This window comes from Propithecus coquereli, unplaced genomic scaffold, assembly GCF_000956105.1.
Source record: "Propithecus coquereli isolate 6110/MARCELLA unplaced genomic scaffold, Pcoq_1.0 Scaffold96, whole genome shotgun sequence".
NCBI lineage: Eukaryota > Metazoa > Chordata > Mammalia > Primates > Indriidae > Propithecus > Propithecus coquereli.
The window spans coordinates 1,217,563-1,228,662 of NW_012155951.1; the positions used below are offsets into that span (position 1 = coordinate 1,217,563).

General features: G+C 34.3%; 1 pseudogene; it reads left to right on the forward strand.

The window, feature by feature from the left end:
- Window positions 1-9,830: 9,830 nt before the first annotated feature.
- LOC105827080 lies at window positions 9,831-10,445 on the forward strand (annotated as a pseudogene).
- Window positions 10,446-11,100: the final 655 nt, after the last annotated feature.

Consider the following 11,100-nt stretch of genomic DNA (forward strand, 5'->3'; position numbering starts at 1 on the left):
TAGTTAATGTATATATTAAACATTGAATCACCATATTAGAAAACACACCATCCCTTCAAATGACAAAGAAACATTCTCAAAATCAGGTTTCAATAAAATAAAAATGCAATCTAATATGTTAAAATTATAAATACCACTGAGTTTATCTTAATTTAAAAAATTAATTACATAATCAGAAATTATTTTCAAAAAGATCCCTACCACCAGGAAGAGGGGAACCTTCTCTTAAAGAGCACTGTGTCAATGGGAAAATAAAAAACTAAAAGCTAAAATGACTTTTATAAAATAATAATGAAACCACTAAATATTAAAACTTACAGGATTCAGCCAAGAAAAGTATACCAGAGAGAAAAATTTATGTACTAATGTCAATAATATTTTGAAAAGGAAAACAAATTAAATTATATATACATATGTAACTTTTAATTTTATTATTTACATGAAACATTTGTAATCTATGCTGCTTGCATATTAGAATCAACTGAGATACGGTGCAATGGCTCATGTCTTGTAATCCCAGCACATTGGGATGCCACAGCAGGAGGACTGCTTGAGGCCAGGTGTTTGAGACCAGCCTAGGCAACATGGTGAGACCTAGTCTCTACCAAAAAAAAAAAAAAAAAAATTAATAAATAAAAACAAAAACAAAAAAAATAGGATCAACTGAGAAGATTTAAAAAAAGTTAATATCTCATTCCCAATGCTAGAGGTTTGGTTTGTTATAACTCTATATCGATAAAAATAAATCCCCCAAGATAGAATATATTCTTATAGAGAGTCAATATTGTCAAAATATCCATACCACCCAAAGCAATCTATAGATTCAATGCAATTGTTATCAAAATGCAAATGACATTCTTCACAGAAATAGAAAAAAATTGTAAAATTTATATGGAACCACAAAAGACCCAGAATAACCAAAGCAATCCTGAGCAAAAAGAACAAAGCTGAAAGTTTTACATTACCTGAATTCAAATTATACCACAAAGCTATAATAACCAAAACTGCATGGTATTGGCACAAAAACAGACACATAAACAAATGAAACATAATAGACAACCCAAAAATAAATCCACACATTTACAGTCAACTCATTTTTGGACAAATGCTCCAAGAACATACATTGGGGAAAGGACACTCTCTTTAATAAATGGTGCTGGGAAAACTGGATATTCATATGCAGAAGAATGAAACTAGACTCCTATTTCTTACCATATACAAAAATCAAATCAAATGGATTCAAGACTTAAATGTAAAATCTGAAAATATAAAACTACTAGATGAAAATATTGGGGAAAATCTTCAGGACATTGGTCTGGGCAAGGATTCCTTGAGTAAAACTTCAAAAGCACAAATAACTGAAGCAAACATTGGTAAATGCGATCACATCCAAGCTAAAAACTTCTGCGCAGCAAAGGAAACAATCAATAAAGTGAAGAGACAACTTGTTGAATAGAAAATATTTGCAAACTATTCAACTGACAAGGGATTAATAACCAGAATATATGAGGAACTCAAACAAATCAATAGCAAAAAAACCAAATAATCCAATTTGAAAGTGGGCAAAAGATCTAAATAGACTTTTCTAAAAAGAAGACATACCAGATGGCCAAGAGGTATGTGAAAAATGTTCAACATCATTAATCATCAGAAAAATGCAAGTCAAAGCCACAAGGAAATACCTTTTTACCCTATTTAGAATTGTTGTTATCAAAAAGACAGAAAATAACAAATGCCGATGAGGATGTGCAGGAAGGGGAACCCTTGTACACTGTTAATGGGAATGTACATTAGTATAGCCATGTGGAAAACAGTATGGTGTTTCCTCAGAAAACTAAAAATAGAATTATATGATCTAGCAATCCCACTGTTGGGCATATATCCAAAAGAAAGAAAATTAGTATATCAAAGAGACATTTGCACTCCCATATTTATGGCAGCACTATTCATAATAGCCATGGTATGGAATTAATCTAGTATTTATCAATGGATGAATGTGTAAAGAAAATTAGAATATATACACAATGAAATATTATTTCACCATAAAAAAGAATAAAATTTTGTCATTTGCAACAACATGGATGGAAATTGAGGACATTATGTTAAGTGAAATAAACTACAAACAGAAAGACAAATATCACATATTCTCATCCAAATATGGGAGCTAAATAAAATTGATCTCATAGAGGTAGTGAAAAGAATGGTGATTACCAGAGGATGGGAAGTGTAGTGGGGGTGAGGGGTAAAGAGGGGTTGGTTAGTGGATACAAAATACAGTTAAATAAAAGGAATAAGATCTAATGTTCAGTAGCACAATAGGGTGACAATATTTAACAATAATTTATTGTATATTTGAAAATAATTAGAAGAGTAGATTTAGAGTGTTCCCAACACAAAGAAATGATAAATGTTTAAGATGATGGATATCCTAATTATCCAGATTTGATTGACACATTGCATGATTGTATCAAAATGCTGCATATATTCTATGAATATGTACAACTATTATGTAGTCATAAAAATTAATACTTAAAATTTTTAAAAATAAAAATTAATAAAAATATTAAAAATCAGTGCAAACAATTTTTAGGAAAAAATATAAGATGATGTCTTAATTACCTCAGGGCATTACATAATATTTTTAAATGATATAAAAATAACCTTATACAAAAGAAAGAGATTAATAATTTGGCTAATATACAAGGATTTTTAAAGTTTTCATGAGTATAATAGCAGTAAATATCAACAAAAAGGTCAATAATAACAGAATGCTTAAATAAATTATATACATATGTATATATATGCACATTTATGCACGCATTTATGAAAATAAAGAAACCATTAAAAGTTGGCTCATTAAAATATTGTGAAAATTGCTCATTAATGTTAAATGCCCAAAAATATTAAATGAAAATTGTAAAAAATAAATCTTATATATATATTATAATCCTAATATTTAAAATGCACACCTATATGCATACACACATAATGGAAGACAGTAATATCAGAGTTAGTTCGGTGTTGATTTTCAGGTGACAAAATGAGTGCTTCTTCTTCCCCTTTTTGTCTTATTTAGTTTTTCACTATTCTCTTTTCTTCAAATTTCTATTTTGACCGTGTATTTGATCTGTTTACAGAAAACTATGGACATTTGACAGTGTGAGTAGTTTCAGATACAGTGAAGCAGTTCTACTTTGGTTCCAACCAAAGTCATGCCACCATACGTTTAGATAAACCCAGATGCTGCCTAAATATAGCTGGATTCTCACATCCATGAATTTGAGCCTCTGCTTTGCCCAGTGGGCAGTAAATTGTCATATAAAAGACAGCCTGAAAGGAAGTGTGTTCCAGAGGATAGAATTAAACACTATAATGACAAGAATATGAATTATGCTTGTAACGTCGTAACTTACTTTCTGTTCAACTTTGAAAAAGTAATTTAAGTTATGTGTTTCAGTTCCCATTGAATTGATGATAATAATCTTTCTTTGTTAACAAAGTGCTTTGAAATCACTGTGTGACAAGTAATATATTACCAGAAAGTATTCTTATTTCACCCTGCATTGTAACCTCTCAGGAAGAGGATCTATGCATCATTGTGAATATTTCAATGTACAATGTTGGGAAAAAAAATGAGGGTATGATTGAGAATAATATGGAAAATACTGTAATGCTCTTCTGTAAGTCAGTGTTATGAACTCACCTTGAATGTTGAATTGACTAATAGCACGTTTACATCGATGGAATGACAAATCTAAGGAAGTTTCAGAGAAAGCACGATGAGACTATTTGTGAAGGAAGTAGAGAAAAATAGAGGGTAACAGAACTTAGTATGCAAAAATAGGACTGTATTTCAAGAGAGGCAAGAGAATTGCAGGAAGTACATAAGTGAAGAAAAAGAAGGCTTATTTCTATTTTATGGGGTCTTGAAGTTTGAAAGACTTAGTGTAAATAAATGGAGGTACCATTTCACCAAGTTAGTTGTTAACTTATTATTAGTGAGCTCATTATCCAACGATGGCATTAAGAGAAAATAAAAATTGTTTAAAGATAGGCTAAAGCATAGGAGTGCTTATAAATTTGTATGTATGCAGACTTGAGTTTCTAGTGCCACAAGTATCACCTTTTGACATCAATGTCAATAGGGCAGAGTTATGTTTTTATCAAGTCATTATTTGCTTTAGCATCCTCTGAAAGAGAAAGCCTCTGGTCCAGGAAAACCAAGAAGCTGAACAAAAACACACTCCTGAATTAATTACGTATTCTTATTGTTCCAACTTGAAAGGAAGAAAATAAAACTTAAGAAGTATTTATCATATGTGATAACGTAGGACCAACAATACAAGATAATGTATCTGCAAGAGATTAGTTAAGCCCTAATGTACTATGTATTTCGATATTCTCACATTGTTTCTTTCGAAAATCAGAAGATTCTATCTTTAACCACGTTAAGAAAGTTACACCCATGATTATGATTCTATAACACTTACTCTTCTACAGTTCTGAAAAATTCAGAAAATAACATTTCCTTCTTGTTGATTTGAGGGTGGCATATACTGTGATGTTGTATCAGAGTGAAATCCGATAGATTTGGCCTCAAATTCATCCTATCACTTACTAGTGATCAAGCTTCAGGATTTTTCTAAGTCTGTGTTGTATCAAACATAACACAGAAATAAACTAAAATTAAAATCTGCTTGGAGAAGTAAATGAGATAATGCATGTACCAATGGCCAGCAAAAATTAAGGCAGTTAAGATCAGTCAGTAAGTACCAGATTCATCAACAAAGAGGCTTTTGGTATTAAGACCATCACTGTTTGAGTAAGATTCAGAAAACCACAAAATTTTTTGTGTCAGATTCCTCATAGGTGCCATCAGGATAATAACAGTTACTTTATACTGTGGCTGAGATTATTGTAGATTAATCAGGGATCATCAATAACCTTCATCCCCACCTTTCTTCCCACCCAAGTTTTTCACCAGTTGTACTATTAAAGGCAGCACCACATTGAACATTTACAACTTGAATTAGTCACCAAGTGCTTAAATGCTCAATCTGCTTTGGTTATTTTAATGTCAGAAATAATAAGACTTGGCAATTTTACACAAGTAAATTATATGAGCCATTTAATGCTGATATGGACTTTAGTGATCAACTTTTAAATAATAAGTTATATTGAATTCTCTTATATTCCATTTGTGTTTTAGTTTTTACATTTCTATGGTTGAAAGAATAAAAATAACATTTTGAGCAAATTATGTGGAATGATCAGAAATTTGTTCTTAGAACCATGAACAAAGTTGAACAATTATTTTGGCTACACCACAAGGTTTTAATTGACTATCAACATATTGTGTTATTTAAGGACTACTTAAATTTGGTCAATAGTGGAGTAAGATCCTTGGATGTCACAGGAAAGTTTGAAGAACTTTCTGGAAATCTTCCTGATATTAACTAGAAATCATTTCAAATTAGCAAACTATCTTTATTTTAGTAACATGTTGTATTTGGAAGTCCAGCAATTTCTCCTGGGGCATCTAATTCAGATCATTGGTTTAAAGATAATTATATTTTTTATAATATTGAATTGTTATAGAACAAAAATTATTCTTTAAAAGAGGTGAGCAGATAGAATTTTTACTAATGACCAAGCATTTGTAGTACAGTTAAGGTGAGACTGTGTGCATCTATAACACTCTTCTCTATCCCAGCAGATTATACTTAGATGGAATAGGCACAATGTAAATGGCTGTTCTGGGCTTTGGTATAAATAAGATCATCAGAGTTGTAAGAAATAAGTGGATCCCTTATAAATTGTTATTTCCTTTTATCATAGTACTCATAGACTGATGCTTTATATTGGATGGATTTACTCTCAGCCAAAAATATTTTAATGTAAGCTACAATCTTACCTGCTTCTCTGGGGCCTAACTCCCCAAATTTTCATACTGTGTATCTCTTTTTAATTGTGCACACTTCTCTACTCCTCAGAAGAAAAATTAGTGAAAAGAAAATGATATTATTGCAAAAAGAACTCAAAACCAAGTCTAAGATCTTTGTATCAACACTCTAAATAAAGGTTTCCTAGAATCACTAAGAGCTTGTGTGGCTTGGGTTGGAGAGTAGATAGCTACCAAAGCAGTTGGATTTTATTGATAACAGAAGAGCATTTTTTCCAAAATTTCTACCATGACTTCTATGATTCAGTGACTACGTCACCGAATTACTTGGATAAGATTACCACTTATTTAATACATTTTCAGAAACTAGTTTCTCTATTTTCAGGCAGACTGTAAGAAAGATGAGAATGAAAGTGTTTAATATCTGAAAGAGATTCAGAAAGTTACTGATAGATGACTGAAATTGTATGGAAAAAAGAAAGAAAGAGAGAGAGGTTGTAGACAACTCAGATTGTGTGAGGGCGTTTGAGTAGAGTTAAAAAAGGAAATTGGATCCCACTGCCATCTCTGAAAGGTACATGAAAATGACTTGAGGGAAGGTGGTCATATTTTATTAATTCAGATATAATATTCATTTAAAAAAAATAAACACAATGCTTCATGTCTACAGCAATTTACGGTCTACTACTCTTCCTCTCAAGGAACTTAAAACTTCTTTGAATTCACAAGCATATACACAGTTAAAACAATTAGTTAAAAACAATATAAGAGATTTATATATTTCACTCCATAATTAACGACTAAATGGAGAAAAAAAGTTTCCCTACTCATAACAATTTTAACACCAAATACATGTCTTTTCCACAAAGAGAAACTGTTCAGTTTTCTGCAGACACCAACTGGATATCCTACAATTCAATTCAGTCTAACTACCTGGAGTTAGTGCAGACCCTACAGATTAAGGGCTCAGTCCCCAAAGACTGTCCCTGTACTTCAGGAGCCAATTGCAAGTAGAGGGTCCCCAGGTTACCCACACTTCCATGTAATTCAGCAAGAAATTGGGGGTTCCCACAACCCCCTCCTTGGGTTTGATAATTTTCTGTAACAGCTCACAGAACTCAGGGAAACACTTTGCTTACTATTACTGGATTATCATACAGGTTGTTATAAAGGATACAAATAAACAGCCTGATGAAGAGGTACATAAGGTGAGATCTGGAAGGGTTCTGAGTACAGGAGTTTCATTGGGAGGAACCACCCTCCCAGCACTGGGGTGTATTCACCAGCCCAGAAACTCTCCAAATCACCTTGTTTAGGGTTTCTTTTTAAAGGTTCCATTATGTAGATGTGATTGACTGAATCACTGGCCTTTGGTTATTGACCCAATCTGCACCTCTTCTCCCTCTCCCCTGGGGCTGGGGGATTGGGACTAAATTTCCAAACCTCTAATCACATGATTCTTTCCTCTGGCAAGGAGCCCCCATCCTCCACCAGTTGCCTCATTAGCATAAACCCAGGTATGATTGAAAGTGTTTTATTGTGAATAAAAAAAACAGTCCTCTCACCCCTGTCACTTAGGAAATTCCAAGAGTTTTAGGAACTCTGTGCCAGGAACCCAGGATGAACACCAAATATGTATTTATTATTATTTATATCACAACATCACAATGACAAATGAACAGTGCAGAATTCATGTGCTACGACTTCATCATTCGGTGGCATAGGTCAGGGCAGGCTTCCAAAAAGTGACATTTCTTTGGCTCCTTTTAGACAGGAAGCAACTGTAGCAGCTAAAAATAAAAGAAGAATAAACAGAAGAAATATATTTTAAATTAATATTCAAATGATTTTGAAATATTCAAGTTGAGCTACTGTGAACATCAGTAATTACACCAAAAAATGAGTAAATGTTATAATTATAACTGCAGTAAAAATTATCCAGCAGTTTCAAGAAGAAGTTCTACATAGCATATTGATCAGCAGTCATTGAGCTTTTCGTAAGGGTGAGAGCAACATGAAAAGGTCTTAAATTCAGTTTGTTCACATTGTGAATGTTCCAGTGGCTGAACTACAAGACCATAGAAGTAGTCAGCTCCATGAATACTGGCCCCTACTGTTTACATCAAATGTAAAAATCTTATATTAATACATTTCCTGGATTATACCATGGAGACAAAAACTGCTCTCCACAGCCCTCTAAATTTCTCAATTCAAACCAGTCAGCTAAAGAAGTTTGGGTTAGAATCTCTGTTCTCCAGTTATTAGCCCCAACACAATTCTAAAATCATGTAATCATATTGCAAATGTTATGATTAAGATTATAAATTTAGATTTATAATAGTGATTGGGAGAAGGAAGAATACAATTGTCTGTTTCTTTGCCTCTGTGTACTTCTACTACCTACAGCTTGACTCCACCTCAATCCTGAGTTTCACCTCAATTTCCAGGCCCGACCCCGACCTTAAACACTCCTCGGATGGCTGCCACTAGTCTCTAATGATTTTGTTTTATGGTTTTCCTATAGTGAGAGGGTATAAGATTTTCTATCCAGTTAAGTCAAACTCCTCAGTCCTGTCTTCTAGGTCCTTTCCCATCAGATCCTACAAATACCTAATGATTTGCTTGGAGAGGCCCTCAAATCTCATTAATGACTCCAACTTATTTCTTCTACATCCTCACTTTCTCTAACGAATCCCACTACCTCCTCATGAACCACACGTCTGTTACTGCTTCCATCATCACCAGGCATCTGCCCAACCTGCCATCTTCTGAACAGCTAACAACATCTGTAAATACAACTTCATTCTACAATTCACACTTTCTTCTCTACTGATTTATTGAATTCCATCTTGTCAGCCCCGCTCAAATTTTATGTTCTTTGGAAAAAGCTGTTTCTAAGTCTGTTTGCAGTCCCCACACTACCTACCATACTGCAATGTGCATGAAGTTGAATACATATTTATTGAGTGAATAAATGCAGAAATGAGCAATTGAATTACTGAGTCTCGGGACAGCAGAGGACTGGGAGATTCTTGGAAATTTAAATGTATAATAATAAACATTGATGGATTGAGAAAATTTGCTTTTTATATTTTACAATTGTTAGGCTGATTTAATGCAGCATAACTATAAAAATCACTTATTTTCCCTGGGATTTTAATGGAGCTTATAATCTAGTGAAAGGAGAGAGAAAATAAACACAAGTAAACACTCAAATAAACAAGAAGATTTAAGATTAATTTTTGCTACATATGTATTATACATGTTATATATCAACAGTTTATAGATGACTCTAAATTATGCAGAAGGATATAAATATGAATCTTTTCCCCAACCACGGGTTTCAACACTACTCTGCTAAATCTCTCTTTCCGGTCCTTTAATGACATCTTGGGCAGAAACCATAACTTTCCAGTTGATCTTGCTATAAAAACTCAAGCCAGTTTAAAACTTGAATCTTAAAACTCAATTTATAGCCCATTAACTTCCCTCTCTCCAGTACAACCTTGAGCTGGGGGTCTGGTTGCAAGGAGTAGAGGAGGCAAGTGTGTAGTGTGGGTCTGATAGACCTCAGCCTATTCTGCCGTGAGGTCACTTCATCAAGGGGGCAGTCCCCATGATGAAGTGTGGCTGACTCCTGGATTCCTTTTCACACATAGACACTTGCCTGGGTAAAAATTTCTTGCCCTTGCATAGTGAAGAAGTCTGCTCCCTCTCTGGGTCCTGCCATTTCTTTTCAATTCTCTGCTCTGACCAGACAGACAAAGTGGCAGTTCTCAAATCGGATGTCTAGGCACACATTTAAAAAGGAAACAGAGGGTGTGATTCTGTCCTGTGCAGCTGTTCTTTGGAGAAGTAGTCCTGCATCTCTGTCCGCCTTCTCTCCTACCTAAGTGTGTGTCACCACTCTATGTAATATTTGACGGACATGGATATAAGCCCCCTGAGGCACCAGAACTATCTTTTTGATTGTGAACTAAAGGCCAACAAAAACTATCACTTTGAGGTAGATAGTGATGAAAATAAGCACCAGTTATTTTTAAGAATGGTCAGTTTAAGGGCTGGTTCAAAGGATGCATTAAACATTTTTGAAGCAGAGGCAATGAATTATGAAGGCAGTCCAATTAAAGTAACACTGGCAACTTTGAAAATGTCTGTACAGCCAATGCTTTCCCTTGGGGGCTTTGAAATAACACTGCCCATGGTCTTACGGCTGAAGTGTGGTTCAGGGCCTGTGCATGTTAGTGGGCAGCACTTAGTAGCTTTGGAAGAAGATGCAGAGGCAGAAGACGAAGAGGAGGAAGATATGAAACTCTTAAGTATATCTGGAAAGCGATCTGCCCCCGGAGGTGGTAGCAATGTTTCACAGAAAAAAGTAAAACTTGCTGCTGATGAAGATGATGACGATGAAGATGATGATGAAGATGATGAGGACACTCAAGACAAAGTTCCAGTGAAGAAATCTGTGCGAGATATTCCAGCCCATAAATGCACAAAAATCAAACCAGAATGGAAAAGACAAAAACCATCAATGCCAAGATGAAAAGGTCAAGAATCTTTCAAAAGACAGGAAAAAACTCTTAAAACACCAAAAGGACCTATTTCTGTGGAGGACATTAAAGGCAAAAATGCAAGCAACTATAGAAAAAAGTGGTTCTGTTCCCAAAGTGGAAGCCAAGTTCGTTGATTATGTGAAGAATTGCTTCTGGATGACTGACCAGGAGGCTATTCAAGATCTCTGGCAGTGGAGCAAGTCTCTTTAAGAAAATAGTTTAAACGGTTAGCTAAAATTTTCCATCTTATTTCATTTCTGTAACAGTTGATATCCGGCTGTCCTTTTTATAATGCAGAGTGAGAACTTTCCCTACCATGTTTGATAAATGTTGTCCAGGTTCCATTGATGAGAGTGTGTTGTCCAAAATGCCTGTTTAGTTTTTAAAGATGGAACTCCACCCTTTGCCTGGTTTTAAGTATGTATGGAATGTTATGCTAGGACATAGTAGTAGCAGTGGTCAGTCATGGAAATAGTGGGGAGACAAAAATATATATGTGAAATAAACTCAGTACTTTAATAAAGTAAAAAAACAAAAAGACCAAAAACTAAACAGAATAGCACTCAAATTGTAGGAAGGGTGCCTTAGAGTCTCATTGGCTTCTGGGTGGGAAAAAGGGTGCACTAGATGAATTTCACCCACTTC